The sequence below is a fragment of the Catharus ustulatus genome, chromosome 10 (genome assembly GCF_009819885.2).
Source record: "Catharus ustulatus isolate bCatUst1 chromosome 10, bCatUst1.pri.v2, whole genome shotgun sequence".
Classification (NCBI taxonomy): Eukaryota; Metazoa; Chordata; class Aves; order Passeriformes; family Turdidae; genus Catharus; species Catharus ustulatus.
Genome location: NC_046230.1, coordinates 23,761 through 42,533, shown reverse-complemented (window position 1 = coordinate 42,533; position 18,773 = coordinate 23,761). Strand labels below are relative to the sequence as shown.

The following is an 18,773-nucleotide window of genomic DNA, read 5'->3' as shown; positions in this document are numbered from 1 at the left end:
TTTACCTGATAAGGTTTTTTTTATTATACTACCTTTCTGGTCTGAAGTAGGAAGACTAATTTCCATTCCTGTGCTCAAAGCCATTATCTCCAAAGCATTTACTCAGATGGTACATTTCACTTTAAATTTGATTCTAGCTTCAACTGGACTGTTTTCTAATTACATTTCTGGTGGAGGTTTCATCCTTATATCCATGTGAGCTGAGTTATTCACAGTTAGAATTTTATTGCACCTAAATTTCAAGTTTGAAATGTTGCTTTACATGTAATTAATTTGAGTAATTGTCATGGGTCTGCCAAACAGCTCATGTTCATTGAAATGAGGCTTTATAAATCAGACAGGCAGTAGGTCTACCAGGAGGTGCAGTAGAGGAAGACTGCAATAGCTAGTGATATTTTCATGTGTAATTAGAAAATGTATCATTCTCCAATTAAGGAAATTAATTAAAATCAAGCAGATGGTAATCAAGGCATATTGCAATATAATTTTCTCTAGTATATGCATTGCTCTCAGGTGCTATCAATGCACACTATTGGTTTTACACTGTAAATTTAGCTCCAAGACACATTATCGTATCTATTTCTTAAGATAACCTTCTCACTCATTTTTCAGTATGTTTTTCATTGAACTATACAATTAATCCTGTGCTACACATGAAAGGCAGTGGCTGCAAAATATTTATTACAGGATATTTTTCTTGTTCACACTAGATCTGGGTCAAATACAAACTTAGATTAGCAATTATTTCATCCATATACAAATTAATATAATTGTTATATGTGATTGATGTGATGTGATTGATAAGATGTGATAGCACTGATTGTGTAATATGAGAATAATTATCATATTGACCCTTGAAAACTGAAAATGTTGCTCACTTTATGAAAAATTTAACATTCTCCATAAAAATAATCGACACAGGAATTGCATCATTTTTTATTTTCTTTTTAAACATCTCAGAGCTCCCAAGAGAAGGTAGATAATAGACTGGCAAGCCTCTGGAATGGTAAATATCCAATAAAAGCTAAAAACTAAAAATTTCAAAACAACCTGTAGTATTTTCTTCATTTATCAACAAACAATTCAAAATAGCAGAGCCACCCAGAAATCCCAGAATCAGTTTCCCCAGTTGCAAGGGCTGAAATTTCAAAAAATACAAGTGATAGTAGCTAGAGTAGCCCTTACACTTTCAGTCATTCAAAAGTGCTCAATTATGCTACTCTCCTTAACATAGTAAAGATTTACATGTACACTCCATTGTACTTATGATGCATAATTATATTCAGATTTTGGTGAAAACACGTGGGAAAACATCCTTTCAAGCCATTTTTTATCTATTCCAGTTGGTAACAATATCTGGTTCCCTGTCTGAGGCTTTAAGTACCCCTCCATTTTTTACCGAGTTTGGCCAAAATATGTCAAGTAACTAAGACTGACTAGTGTCATGAAACCAATGTTTCTGGATTGTTCTAGCAAGTAAATTATGTCAGCATATAAATTGCACTTTCAGCTTATACACTAATGGGTTTTCTGTTCTTAGAGCCATAAGAAAATTGTACCAAAGTCACTTCCACCATCTTAAGAGGGGCATAGGCGAGGGGGCAGCCCTGTTTCTGCTCACTGCTCACTCCCACCTCTCGCTCCCTTCCAACGCTCGGCAGCGGCCGAGGAGCCCCCCTGCTGCTGCCATCCCCCCGCCAATAATAGTTGAAATTATCTGAAGAGCCAAATTTGGCTGAGATTTTCTGAACCAAGCCAAGTTTTGACGAAAAGTCAAACTGAGTTGAGTTCCTGGGAATGCAGCATGTGGCATCAAGTTTGGCCAAACTGACCAGATCTCTGCTGAACGCAGCTGCTGTAATCAATGATTCTCTAAGTTTTAGATTTAATTTCTGCTTAGTTTTCAATCTTACAGGAAAGATGGACAGAAATGTGGCAACCTGCAGGAGGTGTTCCCACAGCTATTTGCATCATAGCTGCCCTATCTCTGTTCTGCTTTTCTTGTTAGAGGAGGGACTTTTTCATTTGGGTCTTTCTTTGCAATCTCTGGAGGTCAAGGTGATTTAGGCGCAGTCACCATGGAAACCCCTACCAACAGAGGGCGCGCCATGACTACATCATACTAGGAGTGACAGGTGATTGGGTGTGCCTGAGTGTATCTGATTGTGCCCAAGTGTGACTGTGTACCAGGTGGCCCTGAGTGTACCTGTTTGCGCCTGAGTGTGTTCAAGTGTGCATGAGTTTGCCCTAGTCTGCCTGCGTGTGTCTGAGTGTGCCCTAGTGTGTGCTCACGTGTGCCTGAGAGGGCCTGAGTGTGGTTGACTTTGCCCGAATGTGTCTGATTTTTCCTAGGTTTTTCTGAGTGGGGTGGATTGTGCCCGACAGTGCCTGAGGGTGCCCATGTGTTTTTGAGTGTGCCCAAGTGTGTCCGAGTGTTTCCGCTTGTGCATGAGTGTGCCTGAGTGTGCCTGATTTTACCCAAGTGTGTCTGATTTAGCCCAAGTGTTTCTTGCTTTGCCTGAGTGTGTCTGAGTGTGCCCGAGTGTGCTCAAGTATGCCTGAGTGTGCGTGAGTGTGCCTGCTAGTTCCCATGTGGCCCCTAGTGTACTTGAGTTTTCCTGAGTGGGCCTGTGTGTCCCCAGTTGTGTGTGAGTGTGCCTGAGTGTGTCTCTGAGTGCATATGTGCGCCTGAGTGTATGTGAGTGTGCCTGCGGGTGCCCGAGTGTGTCCGATTTTGCCTGTGTGTGTCTGAGTGTGCTCGATTGTGCCTGAGTGAGCCCGAGAGTGCCAGCATGTGGACAATTGCGCTTGAATGTGCCGGAGTGGGCCCTAGTGCGCATGAGTGTTTCTGATTGTGCCCAAGTCTGTCTGATTTTGCCCGAGTGTGCCTGATTTTTGTCTATTATTTTGATTTATCTAAAATTGTTAAAACAGATGAAATCTGAAGTACAGAGTAACAAGAAGAGCAGTAGCAAAGGGAGAAAGGGAGAGACTTTACTTACCAGAATATCCTTGGTCACCATCTCAGAGAACCTTAATCCATCAGAAAACACTGTAGTGCAGCCCCGAGGAAAATGCTAAAGATGGTGCTGACCGTGTGGCAACAGAAGCAAAAGCCCGGAAAAAAACCCAATATGGCAGCGGCCACGTGGCCATCAGCAGGAAAGAAGAAACCCAGGTTCCCTCCTGAGGCATTGTTCCTACTCCTACCACACCCCCTCCTTTGATCCAGCCTTGGTGGGTGGTGCCCCCAGCCCTGGTCCTGCCTCCTGAGGCAGGAGTCCTGATCCCAGCCAAGCCTTTGGAAGGTATACTTTTGCCCTAGTAAGAAGGCGTGCCTCTGCCCTGAGTCACTATGGAAACGCCTGCCGACAGAGGGTGCACTATGATGACATCATCCTAGGAGCGACAGATGACCAAATGCACCTGAGTGTGGTTGAGTGTGCCAGAGTGGGACTGAGTGTGCCAAATGTGCCTGAGTGTGCCCCTATGTGCCCAGGTGTGCCTGAGTGAGCCCGAGTGTGTCGGATTATGCCTGAGAGTGTGTGAGCATGCCCAAGCATGTCTGATTTATCCCGAGTGTTTCTGAGTGTGCCCGAGTGTGCCTGTGTGTGTGTGTGCCCTCTTTTGCTCATGTGCCTGAGTGAGCGCCAGTGTGCCTGATTTTACCTAAGTGTGCCTGATTTTGCCCTAGTGAGTCTCGTTTTGCCTGAGTGTGTCTGAGTGGCCCCGAGTGCGTGTAAGTGTGCCTGCCTGTTCCCACGTGGGCCCTTAGTGTACTCAAGTTTTTATGAGTTGGCCTGTGTGTCCCTCATTGTCTGTGAGTGTTCCCCAGTGTGCTGTAGTGTTCCTGAGTACAGCCAAGTGTGTCTGAGTGTGGTCGACTATGACCTTTTGTGCCTGAGCAAGCCCGAGAGAGGCTGGGTGTGGTTAATTGTGCCCATGTGTGTCTGAGGGTGCCTGAATGTGCCCAAGTGCCGAGTGTTCCAGCATGTGTCAGAGTGTGTCCGAGTGTGTCTGATTGTGCCTGAGTGTATCTGAGTGTGCCCAATTGTGCCTGAGTGGGCCTGAGTGAGTTTGAGTGTGTCTGCTTGTGCACAAGTGTGTCTGATTTTTTCGAGTGTGTCTGAGAGTGCCCGATTATGATCTATTATTTTGATTTATTGTCTAAAATTGATGAAACAGACTAAATCCGAAGTGCAGTGATCTGTCTTAGAAACACAGAGTTTAACAGATGCCTAAAGATATTCCGGCACACTGCACTGGAGCTGAGGATCTATCTTGCCTCAAGATGTTTACTTTGCTGAATTATTTCTTTTGTAGCAATCATTAGCTGAAGTCAGAGCATGCTGCAGCTCCTGGCTCATCACCCTCAAGACACTGGATAAACATTAGTCTGGGATTTTGATTTATTCTCACTTCATCTGTCGAGGCTGTTTTGATGACCCAAGTCTGAAATACAGGAGGGAGATGGAAGGTCACATAGTGCCTGAGTGTTCAGATGTCACTCAGCCCTTGGTGTCTACAAGTTCTTGCATTACTGCACAAGATAATAAAGTAAAAATAGCACAAAATCCCTGATTTTCTGCATTACTGATTTAACTCATTACTGGGAAGTCTCTTTATGACTGGAGCATACAGGCCTACACAGACATCACTGTGAAATGGTCCTGGGCCTCCAACTGAAAAAAACCACCAAACCCTTAATTTGCAAAAGAAGATTAAAAGATTAAGTTGGGATTAACAAGATGTTCATCATATTCTCATCTTCCCTACTTCCTACAAATTCTTTTCCATGAGTCTGTACATCTTCCTCATGTATCATTTCTTTAATAACAATCAGTTTAACAGCACAAACATGACTCATGGTACACAGCAATGTATACATGGTTATATAACTAGGCTATCACAAATATGTCCAGGTAGGATGCAATTTAGTTAAATTTCTCCCAGATGGCAGACAGGAAAACTTGAAGTACTTAAAGAGTAAAGAGAGCTCAGTAACACCTGCCATGTCCATGCCAGCTTGGCTCTATCAGGCCTTAAAGAATTGGGGTTTTTACAGCAAGAATATCTTCTAACAGTTTTTGTCATATTATTAACAAGATCTCAAACTAATTCATATTTCCAAATGGCACATTTGGATGTCTAACTGTACATCTTTCTTATCTCTACACCTCTACAACTTTTTCTCTCTCCTAAAACCCTAAAATCTGGAGGCTTCCTGTGGTCCCAGACTCAGCTCCAGAGTGATCAGACTCATTTTAATGAGAGCTGGACTGCAATGAGCAGTCTGTCAAGTCACATCTAGCCCGTCCAAGGAATCAGCAGAAGCTCTTGTGGTTCTCCTGCAACCTTCAGCACTTCAGGCTGCACGCCAAGCCCACATAATCAGCACAGACGGCTCCAGGGAGCTGCAGCCCAATGGAACTGTGCTAATGAAGCCATGTACTTTCCACAAGAGCAGCCACAACAGGGCACCGTTAGTACCTGGCAGGGAAAGGGAAATACCAGACTACACTGAGCAAAAGGGAGGCTCCCATCTGTGTTTTCAAGAACACAACAGCTCCCATAAATGAAAAATTTTGGAATATGTGCAAAAAGCATTCTAATCCAACAGTGATTTGTGCTCTGACAGAAACACGCACAGTCATATTTCCCAGATCCTGACAGGGAGTGATCTGCAGTGCAGAACCCAGAAATCTGGAGGGGAGGTGGTGAAAATCTGCCTTACAATAGCATTTCTCTAAGACATTAGATACTAAGAAACTTTCTGGCTGCAGTCCACCCGAGAGTCAAGCTGCAGGCTCTGGTTGCTTGTAGCAACAGAAGATGCACTGAAAAGAAGAAGAGTCACTTGGATGGTGCAGGATATTTCTGGTCCTCAGTGATCTTTTAGGGCAAAAAAACTGGCACCAAGCCTTTCTGACGGCACCCTTATGGTCACCACACACCCCCCTGGTTCTGAGGCTCTTGTGTGGAGCAGTTCTGTGCCGACTGACAGCTCAGTGCTCACCAAAATGGAACATGTGGCAGCACAGACCCAGTGTCCTAAACTCAGAGTGGAAATTCAGGAGGATGGCAAAAGCAAATTACTCTTGAGAGTAACTGGGATGAGAATAAAAAGGCAAACAAGCAGAAGGCTTTACATTTGTACTCTGCTATCAGCCAATATTTTACTGCCAAGCTGAAGAGGTACCAAAGTGTTTACTTCCGTTACTACAGCAGACAAAAATCTTCAGCAGCATGAAGATGAATGACACCTCCTGAGTAGCCTGCAACAGCCCTTACCTTGGAATGCTCTGACAGGAATTCTGGCAGGAGGTAGACCTGGGCCAGCAGCCCTGTGTAGTCACGACAATGGAAGTAATAGATGTGAGAGAGGATATTTTCCAGAGAGAAAGTCTCCAAAGTTTTCTGATGATCTGAGAACAAAACAAACAGATGAGTAAATGAGTCAGAAGTTTGTATGAGCATATTGTTACTCTCATCATCCCACCAAGCCCTGCCCTCCACACACAGCAACAGCAAAGGCCCCAGAAACAGAACAGGCAAGGTAATGAGTGTGGAAACATATTTTCCATGTGGCTTGAAAGTCAGGAAGGTGGTGAGCAGATGCTATCCCAGCATTTGCACACAGACACACCAGAGCCTCCAAGCGAGGCCTCCAACAATGAAAAATTTATTTCTGAAGCAAGAACTTCTCCAGTAAATAATTTTCAAGCCAGAACACCACCAGAGCATATCAAGGACTATTAATCATCCTTTGTTTAATATACAGGCAGTAACTCATTTAATACAGCATCTTTTTACCTCAGTTCAAACAGAAGTTTGGTGCATAAATTCTCCATGAATAACACAAAAGTTGTGTCCTTATCCCCAAGAGACTGATGACTTAGAGAATAAAACTCTTATTAAAGCAGCCTGGTTGCTGTATTGATTTTATGGATGAGCTGAATTCCAGCTAAGGTTTTATTTACTCTATAGGCCTTCAGCAGCAACATTGCCTCATCAAATTTTGCTGTTCCTCTTTTCTTTGCCCACCTGTTCCTGTGTTTAGAAACAAAACACTCGGTTTTGCTCAACAGGTGCAAATATGATCAATAAGATGCTGCAAATATCATCATTAAGGTGCTAAAAAATTGGAAGGAAGGAAAGAGGAAAGGAGAAAGGGGAAACACCAAAACCCCACACACCACCTAAAACCCCCAAGATTAAAATGTTCACAAAATCACCATGTAGAAAAATAATTATTTTCAAAGTAGCCCAGCTCAGTCTGCTCCACAGATTTAGTTCAGGGTTTGATACACACAGCTGGAAATAAAAAGCTGTCAGCAAATACTCCAAAAGTAGAACTGCAGCCTACGAGACACTTGTTTCACTCCATCCTTCCCTCCTCCACAAAGAACTGACTTAGCAACATACCCTCGTCTTGCTGAGCCTCAGCAAGAAGGTGGCAGTGCTGCACACAGGCAGCTGCAATGTCCACAACTCTGTCCACCATAAAACTTCCCTCAGTGTCACTGAACACAGCTTCTCCAGCAACGCCCCCAAAGCACTCTGGGATCTGCACATCCACTGCCAGCTGCATGCTGAAACAGAAACACAGATCAATATTTGCATTTTGCTGTCCCAGCTCACTCCCGGACGGATATTCCTGCTGAGGAATACACAGGACAGGGAGCAGTACAGCCATTATTATATTTATAATGCTGGAGAAGAATCAGAGATTGCAGTCATGACAAGAAGAAAAAGCTGAGTTAAACAAAAAGTGAATCTGGGCTGCACACGATCAGGGGACAGTGAATTACCACAGCTGCGTTTTGCCAACACTGGGTGCTCCGCAGATCTCGGTGATTTTTGTCAGCTGCACCCCACCTCCCAGGATGTTGTCCAGTACTGAGCAGAAGGTGATGATGAAACCCTGGGTTTGCTCTTCTTCCAGAAGCTCCAGCGCTGTGAACTTCCTAGTGGCACCTCATCCCCCAGCTGGCCTTGCTGCATTGCCATCACATTCCTGCCTCACCACCTGCAGCGCTTCCAGCGCCTCTTCCCTGGAGATTCCAATTTCTAGAGAAGCAAAAACCACAAAACACCACCTTTATTTTATAAGCAGTGACTGATTCTGCAGCATGACACAAAATGATCCATATTCACCCTCTCAGGATTACCTGCCACTAATGATGTGATTTTCAAACATTTATTCTCATAGATAGCAAACTATTGATATTCAAAATCCCAAAATGGATTAGAAGGAGATGTAAAGAACACCCAGTTCCACCCCTGCCATGGGCAGGGACACTTTCCACTATTCCAGGTTGCTCAAAGCTTCATCGAGACTGACCCTGGACACTTCCAGGGATCCAGGGGCAGCCACAGCTTCTCTAGGCACCCTGTGCCAGAGCCTGCCCACCCTCACAGGGAGGAATCACTACACACTCCTTGAAAACGGCAGTTTTCTAACTTTAAACAGACTTATTTTGTTTAAATCACACAGTAAAAAAATAGAGCAAAGCTGGGGAAACAGAATACTTTCATTTTCCTGCATCCCATTTACATCCATCAGTGTCAGCCAATCTTTTACCAGAATCGTCTTTTTTTATTATTATTATTCATTGTGCCCATTTCCTGGAGGTGGGACAGAGCAGGGGAAAGGACCCGGAAGATGCCAGGGAGGCCCCGCCGTGCCAAATGCTGACGGCGGTGCAAAAGAAGGGACGGGGTCTTCATGACTTGCAAGATGCCATGAAGCCATTTATTGATCCACAAAGCAAAATTTATATATTTTTTCTATTGTTACTAAAAATAACGTGCCAATAATATTCGTGTAACTAAGGTATATTGCTTACATGTAACTAGATAACATTGCTCAATCTAGGCCTCATCTAAGCTAGCCAGGTAGATACAATATTTTCTGTAAATCCCCATAGAAACTTCAGGCTAAGCACTCTGTACCAAGTACCTTCTTATCTTTTGCATTCCTTCCCCAAAATCCCGCTTTCTTCTGGCAAGGCTTGGGCCTACTCACTTCTGCCAGTGCTTGCAGCCTACTGAGCTGAGCAGTACCAGCAGTTCTGCTCTCTAGTTGTATTCCCACATCTCCCCCTTTCTGTTCTACTAGTAAGATTTTCTTTTTTGACTTATCAATCAGTTTTTGCACACATTGCAAGATACAGGGTAAACATATTGCTAAAAGCAGTAGCATAGCTAATACATAAAATCCAGTTTTTACTAAATGCTTCAGCCAGCCAGTAAGTCCCCACCCTCCGAGTATGTTGCCAGGCCAGTCATTGCCATCTACAACTCTTAGTTTGTTAACACTGTCTCGGAGAGCTTGTATGCTAGCATGAATGGACAGAGAGTTATAAGAAGGATTCGTGCGGCACATACCTTCAAAATCTTCACAGCCATGCCCATGCGCTAAAAGCAAAAAATCAATAGGTGCTCTATTCTGAAGTGCAGCATGCCTTATACTATCAACATTTGTTAGTAAGCCGGTTAAAGCAGAGCTAGTAGCATTAGTTTGTTTTGCAAGACAACAGCCATAATAATTTAAAGTTTTCAAAGCATGTGCAGTTCCAATGGATGGGATAATTGAAGCAAAAATTGGAGCTCCAACATTCCAAGCTTCTACACTATCATCACAATCTGGGCTGTAGGTGTGGGTGCTGCACTTTGCTCGCACTAAGCTGTGCAGAGCTGTCAGATTATGTTGCAGGGTATGAAACATGGTCAATCGGCCAAATGTACAAGGCCCTCCTACAGCCTTTCCTGGAATTCCTTTCCAGGCTATATTTCCACATATTAAAAAGATGTTACCAATTAATCCAATTGCACTGTTTCCAGGTAAAATGTGCTGAGGCAGAACGTGATTACACCAAGCAGAACCATTAGAGTAAATTCCAATACCTGTGACATCAAGGCCAAATCCTAGTTGGGCAGAGGGTCTGCCAGGAAAATTTAAAAAGAAACATGCAAAAGATTGCATGGATCCAAAAATGTCTAATTCTTGGGGCTGCAGGGGTATAGGATAAAAGTCTCCTACTTTGTTAACACCTAAATAGCTCTCATTTGCTAGATACAATCCAGCTAGTTCACCCCTTCTCTTTCTGTGTTTGCCCTGACACCACCATATGGGTTCCATTTGACCTGGAGCATCGCAAATTTTGTGCATAGTTAGATTATATAAAGCATCCCATTCATATTTTTCTAAAGGCACAGCTATTAAGCAAGTTTGAAAAGGATTACCTGCAGAAGTCATAGAAAGGCACAGTGTAGATTCATTTAGAGCATCAGCAAGCGTAAGCCAAACATTACGTTCTGGAAGGAGTGGCAGTATTGCCACTTGTCCTTCGTGAAGGCCGAGTCCTAATATAAGGACTAGCCTTAGGAGTTGAATACGGCTCCCAGAAATATTGATGCGGAAGCCAGCCATGGTTTTGCCCACACACAAATTTCAAGACAGCACAATTGCCAAAGGAATACTGCAAAGGATCACGCTTAGGACAATGACCACGGCGGCGGCTGGCAACACAGTACCACTGTATCTGGCACGACACCTGCACAAAACCCACATTTGATGCCAGCTTTCCTTACAAATGAAACAAGGTATAGGGTTGCATTCAAGTCCAAGTTCCTGCTCTAGCTGTTCCAGTTGTCGTTCTCAATGAGTTATCTGCATCTTAATGATGTCTTCAACTGTGTCTGGGGTCAGATGACCACGGAATTCAAAGAGCGGTGTGAAGTTGATGAGCCCTCTCGTATCAAGGAGAAGCTGATCCAGATGATGGTCCGGCGGGATCTGGGTCTGGAGCCGAGGATGGCTGGGTCGGGATCTCCAGTGAGATGCCAGGGCTACAGTGGTCCTCTTTCTGAGGAAGTTCCAAGGATTCTCGGAATGGTCTCATGTTCTTGGCCAGGATTCAGCTCGAGCCGTTCTCTGTGGAAACACAAGCATACCCTTTTCCCCAGGTGACAAGGGGATAGGGTCCCCTGATCTTACCTGTTTCTGGGCCCTTTATAAGGACTGGAACCTTCTGTTTGACCTCTAACTGAGGATTGTTGCCAAAATGCCTAACAAATGGAGGATTAGGATCCATTAGAGAACAATTTAAAAAGTTAAAAACATACAATGCTTTTTGCAACCTTTCATCTGGGGTGGCATTCCCCATTCCCCTTTCCTGTTGTAACAAAAGATGCTTAAGTGAACCATGAGCTCTCTCAATGATAGCTTGACCTGTGGGGGAATGAGGAATCCCTGTTTTGTGTGACACTCCCCAGAGAGCAAGGAAACTTGCAACTCTTTCAGAAACGTATGCAGGGCTGTTGTCAGTTTTAATTTCAGAGGGAATCCCCAAGACTGCAAATGCATTTGCAAAGTGGCGACATACATCTTTTGCAGATTCTCCAGGGTGGCAAGATGCATACAAGGCACCCAAAAATGTGTCAATGGAAGAATGAATATATTTAAGTCGTACGAATTCAGGAAAATGAGTAACATCTGTTTGCCAAATTTTAAGGCTTTGGGGACATCTAGGGTTAACATCTCCTGCAAGGGAGGGAAATGAATGTCTTTGACAGTCTGGGCACACAGTCACAATACTGGAGGCTTTCGAGTGCTCAAATCAAAGGTGTGTGCAAGTGCAGCAGCATTTTGGTGGAAAAACGAATGACTGAGTTTTGCTTGAGCAAAGCGGTCTGGTAATACAGGCTGAGTTGTTTGAACTGGCATAGTAAGTAAATCTATTTGCTGATTCCCTTCTGTAATCAAACCAGGTAACGTTGTGTGAGAACGAACATGCATTACAAAATATGGATGTTGTCTAGTATCTAAAAGAAAAACAAGCTGTTGCAACCATTGAAACAACTCTGCATTAGGTACTTCCTTGAGTACAGCAGCTTCAGCTCGCTCCACAATTCCTGCAACATAAACAGAGTCAGTTACTAAATTGAAAGGGGTAGGAAATCTTTGAAAGGCCCGCACAACAGCTGCTAATTCAGCTATTTGGGGAGAACCTGAAACAGTAGTAACATCTGAGTTCCATCGTTTGAGGTCATCATTCCACCAAAGTAACACTGATTTGTGAGTGCGGCCAGATCCGTCTGTGAAGACAGTTAAAGCTTGCAACGGAACCTCACTCCTTTTGGGCTGCATCAGGAGAATGAAGCTTGCTATCATGAGCTTGTGCTTCAGTGGATGTGAAGAAAGCTGTCCGGAAAAGTTTGCGAGAGCCATTTGAAACATATCTGACTGCTGCAGTAGCCACTGCAAATAAACATTAGTAACAGGTAGACAGATTAGATTGAAATCCACACCTGCAAGTGTGGTGAGCCTGTCTCAAGTTTTGATAATAAATAATGCCATCATTTCATGTTGAGTACTGATTGTTTTGGACATCTGATGTGACAGAAAAATCCACTCAATAATCAACAGTGGGTCTGGCGCTTTAGGATCCCATTGAAAAATTAAAGCATGTGGTTGCTTAGTTGGGTTTAGAATGATTAAAGAGAAAGGCAGCTCAGGGGCCCATCGGGCAGCTTGCCTGCTTGAGATAGCATCAGATACTTTTTGCAGTGCTTGGCAAGCCTCTGGAGTGAGCTGACGAGGGGACTGGAGATTTGAATCTCCCTTTAACAGATTACACAAAGGGCTTAGGTCTGCATTTGAAATTCCCAATAGGCAACGAACCAAATTAATTGTCCCCAAAAGTTTCTGAGCTTCATGCAAAGTGCAGATGTTTGTGTGAATTCGCAAAGGCTGAGGAGAAATAGATTGGGTCCTAATGTGCCAGCCGAGGTATTTCCAAGGAGGTAGTTGTTGTATTTTTTCTGAGGCAAGACTAAGTCCTGCCTGTGTCACAGCAGCAATGACAAGGTCTAGGGTTTCCTCCATCACCTCCTGTTTTTCTGCTGCAATTAGAATGTCATCCATGTAGTGATACAACAAAGCAGCAGGCATTTTTTGGCGAACAGGACTGAGGACTTTTGCAACAAATCACTGGCAAATAGCAGGGCTGTTTTTCATTCCTTGTGGAAGCACAACCCAGTGGTATCACTGCAAGGGAGCTTGCATGTTAGTGCTAGGTACAGAAAAAGCAAACTTCAGAGCATCATCAGGGTGCAAAGGAATATCAAAAAAGCAATCTTTTAAATCAATGACTGTTAAATGCCAATTTCGAGGGATCATGGTAGGGGAGGGAAGGCCGGGCTGCAAAGCCCCCATTTGCTCCATCACAGAATTTATTTTATGGAGGTCCTGGAGCAAACGCCACTTGCCAGATTGTTTTTTAATTACAAACACAGGGGAATTCCAGGGACTGGTGGATGGAACTATGTGTCCCTTTTGAAGTTGTTCTTGAACAAGATCAGTGAGTGCGCGCAATTTAACTAATGGCAGGGGCCATTGATCCACCCAGACGGGTGTTGTGGTTTTCCAGGTTAGTTTCAGGGTGTCACGCACCTCAATGGCTCCAACTAAAAATCAGACTGAATTTTGAAACCCCATTGAGAAAGTACATCACATCCCCATAGCACCATAGGTACAGACAAAACAAATGGCTTAACAGAAGCAATGAGACCTTCTGGTCCTGTGATTTCAATGAGATTTTGGCTTCGAAAGCTTTTGCTGACCCCCCCCAATTCTGGTGAGGGCATGGGGTACTTCAGTGAGGGGTCAATTAGAAGGTCATTTGTCTTGAGAAATGACAGTTACATCAGCCCCGGTATCTATGATAACAGTGATTATTATTTCTTGTCCCTGTAGTGACAGGATACATTTGCAAGTGGGGCGCTTATCAGAAATTGTCTGTACCCATAATATTTGTGAAGTTCCCGTAGGATTAGACTCTCCCCCCACCTCCCCTTTTTGTTCCCCAGCAGCAAGCACTGAATCATGTGAGAAAGGGATTAACTGTGCAATGCAGATTCCCTTAGGGATAGTACAGGGGGGAAAGGGTGTAAATGCCATGATTTTTATTTCTCCAGTATAGTTAGTTCAGGGAGAACAAAAGGTCTTGCAGGGTTACTTGAAGCTTTCACTATCAGCAAAGCACCTTTTCACGGTCCAGGTGATACAAAGATTCGTGTAGGGAGTAAATTAACAGAAGAATCAAGTAACGTTACTGTGACTGATGTGGTCAAGTCCATTCTGGCACTACTTGTGGTTGCTGGTCGAAGACTTGTGGAGACGCTACATGGGACACCTGCGGTGGTGGCACTTGCGATGGCATCTGTGGAGGCGGCCGGAGCATTTGTGTCGGAGCGCGGCGGTGCTGTCCCATGCTCTGGGAGTGGTTTCCCTGGATCAGGCGACCTTCAGAATCATACTTAGAATGACATTTGTTAGGAAAGTGCCATCCCTTTCGACATCGTGGACACAAAGTTGGTGCTTTTTTCAGAGCCAAGCAGACTTTCTTAAAGTGGCCAGGCTTGCCACACCCATAACAGACTTCTGAAGACTCAGAGGGACCTCTTATGGCAGCAAGAGCTTTGACCATAGTTTCATATTGATGTTCTAAAGTCCCAATACGATTACATGCCTCAATCATTTCTGTTAAAGTTGGGTTTTGATTTGGCAAAGACTTAAGGAGTTTTTTGCAGTCTGTGTTAGCATTTTCAACAGCAAGTTTCAAAAGTAAGATTTCATGAGCTTCTGCATTTTCAATTTGGCGTTTGAGTGCTTGCTTAGGCGGTCCACAAAATGCATGTATGACTCTTGTGCCTCCTGAGTGATGGAGGTAAAAGCTTTTTGGGATCTTTTAGTATCAGGGACCTTAAAGAACGCCTGCCGAGTTGCCTCCTGGGTTGCATCTAAGGCTTCCCTCGGGCAGTCTCGGGCTTGGGCAGCAGGATCAGTATGTGGCCCCATCCCCATGAGCTGTCTGATTGTGAGGTTTGCCAGAGCCATATTAGCATGACCCACATAAGTAACAAGTAAATTCTGCACACCTCTCTTCCACTCTTTCTCCCATAAAGCAAATTGGGCAGGTGTTAGCAGCAATCGAGCAAGCATCCTTAAATCATGTGGGGTCATTGTGTGGGCAGCAAACACAGATTCCAGAATGCTCGTAAAAAATGGAGAGCTAATGCCATGATCAGTAATTGCCCGTCGGAGCTCCTTAATTTCTTGGAAAGAAAGCGGTTCCCATTGGGCTGTCCGTTTTCGCGTTCCCAAATAAACAACTGGAGCGACAATATTTTCAGCGATGTCCAGATCCCCCTGTATTAATGCTTGTTGTTTCAAATGAACCCAGTTTTCATGAGGGTCAGGGGGAAATAAATTTGGCTCATCATCAGGATCAACAGTCCCAGGATCAAAGGGATCCTCCTCTCCTTCTTCTTCGCTGTCCTCTGGGCCATAGCCAGCAGCAAAAGCCCCAATAGCTTGTGAAAACTCTCTCACCCTTACGGCTGGTCGAGTGGGGGCTGCGAGAGGGGGTGCCGTGGGTTGCGCAGAGAGAGATGGAACAGTCTCTCCTGTCTCTTTGGATTGCGAAGAGCTCTGAGTGTCTGCGGCAGAGGGGGTGGGAGCATCCCCCTTATTTTGAGCCTGTGATTTTTCTTGGGCTTTTGAAGTTTCAAAGACGACCCTCCAAGAGGGAATCATATTTGCAGCCGCTTTGTCTCCCTTAGTTCAGCATTCCAAAGTTTCACTCCCACTTCGTCCCACAGATCTGTTGTAAAGATTGTGGTTCGGGAAACCCCCAGCAGCTTTAATGATGTCCATTTCAATAAAGTTTTTAACTGAATTGAAGGCAGATATCTGCCATGCCGCTGTAACAGTTTTAGCATAAGTTCAAAAACGTCCCTTTCATCTCTGGACATTGCCTGTCCCATGTTTCCCTGTAGCAAATTAGAATTCAGGGGAACCAGCCCCTGTGGCTCACCTCTTCTCCAGAGGGGTTGAAGACTTGCTGCTGGCCAGCGTCTCCTGTTTCTCCCGAGCGTCTCCCGCTTCTGTGAGTGTCTCCCGCTTCTCTGAGCGTCTCCCGCTTCTATGAGGGTATCCTCCCTCCTGCTCCTCCGAGCAGAGTCTCATCCTGCAGGGGACTCCACCGTCCGGTAATTGCATTCCTCACACAGGGCACCATTTGATGGCAGTGGAAAAGAAGGGACGCGGCCTTCATGATTTGCAAGGAGTCATGAAGCCATTTATTTATCCACAAAGCAAAGTTTATATACTTTTTCTATTGTTACTAAAAATAACGCGCCAATAATATTCGTGTAACTAAGGTATATTGCTTACTTGTAACTAGATAACATTGCTCAATCTAGGCCTCGTTTAAGCTAGTCAGGTAGATACAATATTTCCCGCAAATCCCCTTAGAAACTGCAGGCTAAGCGCTCTGTACCAAGCACCTTCTTATCTCTTGCATTCCTTCTCCAAAATTCCACTTTCTTCTGCCAAGGCTTGGGCCTACTTGATTTACCAAAATATGAGTATTGGTCTAGTACCGATACTCAACTGTGACGGACAAAAGACTCTCTAACCATTTAAAGTTAGAAAGGGTATGTTTATTCAGCGCTGGGCAGCAGCGTGGGGTAGTCCCCTAATACGCACTGCGAAATTACAGGTGGTCACAGAGTCTATTTATTGACTAAAAGTTTAAATAAATACATATTCATAATACCAGCCCCTCCCATTCCTTGCTTCCTATGGTAATTATCTTGAATGGCTATTAAGCATGCGTGGTTGGCTTCTTGAATTAAGTCTGGGGTCATTTTTGTGGGGAGGGGTCCTAAAAGGAGGAAGTAAGGCGAGTCTTCCTCGCCCTGAACTTTTGACCCTTTTCTATTAATGGCAATACAAATGATTTCTGGGGATATTCCAATTTTTCAAAGAATGGGTTTTTGGTTGCGATTGTTCGTGCTTCTTCAGGCTTGCTTACCAGTTTTGTCTTTTCCCATTGTAAGTACAGTTGAGCAAACATGAGATGACAGACGATCAATCAATTATTTAAGTTTAACTAAAATCTTAATTTTTCTAAGATTAGTGTTTCAACTCACTCCTGCCAAGGCTTGCGGCCTACTACGGCTAACAGATTCACATCGGTAGTGACAAGCTGAGCAGTACCAGCAGTTCTGCTCGCTAGTTGTATTCCCACAGGATTCTACCTCCAACATTGCCTACTGTGACAGACTGGAGGAGATTCTTGGCTTGAAATATTTCATGTATGGGGGAGGAAGGGACAGGTGCAGCCTTGCCCTGCCCTGTAACCCCCGCATAGAATTGCCCTGTGACCCCAATCCTCCCACAGTCTCTATCCCAGCCCAGCAGTGTCTGCCACTCCCTGGCACACCAAAGGCAATGTTCCACAGCCACCCCTGGCGCCCCAGCCCAGCTCCTGAGTGACCAAATGACTGAAAGTGCTGTGGTGAGCTAGAAAGTTTGTTCGGAAGACATCGTGATGTACGAGGAGTTAGGGCCCACCCTCTCCATGACGTTAGCCAATCACAACTGTACCAGAGTTACTTAAGCCGGCGTTTGCCGGGAAATAAACGCATTTCACTATCGACCGTATCGGTGTAGCGAGTGATTTGTCCGGCGACTGGGATTGTAAGTGTGTGTGTGTGTGTTCGCCGTGGTCCACTCTAACCAGGTCGCCACTTGCCTTCGTTTTCCCCCAACGAAGGCAACATAGTGGTGCCGAAACCCGGGATCACCCCCAGGTGTTCGGGTGAGGGAATAGCCCCCGATACACGTGGCTGAGGGCGATCGGGTGACGGGACTCACACTGGAAGAGGTGGGCGGTCAAGGCAGCTGGATTCTGACCCCAACGGTGAGGACGCTCACGTACCGCCAAGAAATGGATGCGCTTGGCAAGGTAGTTTCCGAATTGCATAGGCAATGGGGCATCCAATGCAAATTAAGGGATTTTGATTGCGTAATCATGCAGTTGTTAAAATCGAGGGTGTCTGCCCGTCCCGCAGACATCCTGCATTCAGGGTGCTGGAGGGAGTGTACTAACGCGCTTGCTAACAAGGTGATTGTCTCCGGCTCTGGTAAACATTTGGAGAGCTGGGGAGGAGTTGTGAGGGCTCTGGAGGGAGCGTTCTTAAAACGGGAAACTCGGAGAGCGGCCTGAGGCCATTTAAAAATCACACCGAAAGTGGAGGTGGCTGCCACTCAGACTGCGTCTGGCGATCACGCGGGGTCGAAAACTAACAACCGCTTGTGGCCCCAGTCCCTTATCTCAACCCCCAATCCAGCTACTAATCGGTCACCAGACTGCAAGAAAGTATGTGAGCCTTTTTAAAGAGGCGAGCCCTGAAGAAGTTTTTAAAAAACTGCTGCTCTATGCGTCACAAGATGGCGCCGAGCATGAGGGAAAGGGGCGGGACAAGGAGTCCATTCCCACCACAGGCATGCGCAACTGCGAACACCAGCGGGAGGGCACGGTCGGCAAGAGGGAGGAGACCCCAAGATCCAACCAGGGAGTTAGCCCCAAGACACTCCCCTTAGAGGAGGAGAACTCCCCCAAAGAAGGACAGAGAAGGGGAGGGGGAGAAGGAAGGTGGAGCTCGGACAAAAGTCACCGGTGGCCGGAAGCTCCCTATCACTCCACTTCCTCCGACTCAGATAGCGAGTTCGGGTGGGCCGAGCAAACATCACGGCACGAGCGGTGGGGAAAGCAAAGACACACAAAACAATACATATCCAGTACAGAATCGGAATCCGATTCTGATAGAAATTATGCGCCAGCCGTTCCCATCAAACATACCGGCTCACTCACACTGCGTGCAGACAAACGGGGCCCACCAGAACCAGGAAGTGA

General features: G+C 45.2%; 1 pseudogene; it reads right to left on the bottom strand.

Annotated features, from left to right (window-relative positions):
- Window positions 1-3,321: 3,321 nt before the first annotated feature.
- On the bottom strand, window positions 3,322-16,036 carry LOC117000830 (annotated as a pseudogene).
- Window positions 16,037-18,773: the final 2,737 nt, after the last annotated feature.